This window comes from Triticum dicoccoides, chromosome 2B (genome assembly GCF_002162155.2).
Source record: "Triticum dicoccoides isolate Atlit2015 ecotype Zavitan chromosome 2B, WEW_v2.0, whole genome shotgun sequence".
NCBI lineage: Eukaryota > Viridiplantae > Streptophyta > Magnoliopsida > Poales > Poaceae > Triticum > Triticum dicoccoides.
In genome coordinates, this window is record NC_041383.1 from 647,464,923 (window position 1) to 647,465,755 (window position 833).

At 60.7% G+C, this 833-nt stretch overlaps 1 pseudogene; it reads right to left on the reverse strand.

Annotated features, from left to right (window-relative positions):
• Positions 1-369: 369 nt before the first annotated feature.
• LOC119361088 overlaps positions 370-833 on the reverse strand; it is a 1,534-nt pseudogene continuing 1,070 nt past the window's right edge.

An 833-nucleotide genomic window follows, 5' to 3' on the forward strand; every position in this document is an offset into this window, starting at 1 on the left:
CATCATAAAGACTGAAAGTGCTCCGCCAACAGAACCATGAACTAATGAGAAACAAAGACACCGTACAACAAAACAGGGGGCGACGACGGCCACCAGTAGCCCCAAAAGCCCGTCGTCGTCGAGCCGTCCACAACACCGGAGAACTAATCATAGAAACTAAACCTAACTCGAACTGGTTTAAGACCAGCCGCTGGCAGAGACTAGCTACTACCGAGACTACCGACATGATCAGTCTTGCATGATCTCCTCTGCTTCGGCGATTCCAGCCATGCCCGCAGCAACCTTAAGAGCACCCTGATCGAGCCCCGTGAGCTTAGCAATCGCAGCAATGTCGCCGTCGGAGAGAGGCTCCTGGAAATGCTTCATGATCTAGGTTGCAGCTTTTTCGGTCATCTTGTCCTTCGGGCCGAGCTCTCCCAGCTCCTGAACGAGACGCAGCACCGCCCTTTGCGCCACAGGGGTGGAGATGCCCGCAGCTGCCTGCCGAGCGCTGCGGCGAGACGGGGCGGAGGTGGCCCTGGACTTTGGCGGGGCGGAGCAGCGAGGACGCGGGGGCTGGCTAGCGAGAATCGGTGGAGGCACCACGGCGAACAGCTCCTCGACCTGCGCCCTCCCGTTGTCGATGCGCATGGCGCCCACCTGGTGGGTGACCGCGTCCATCTGGAAGCCCACCGTCGCCGTTGCAGGGGATGCGATGCAGGGCAGAAGGCAAGGCAGCATCTCCTGGCTTTCAAGCTCGGAGGGCTTGACTGCGTGGGGGGGAAGGGGAGCGGCCGCCATCTTCAAAAGCCAGTGGGGTGACCAGGGCTTCCTGCATGGCGCTCTCCATCTCC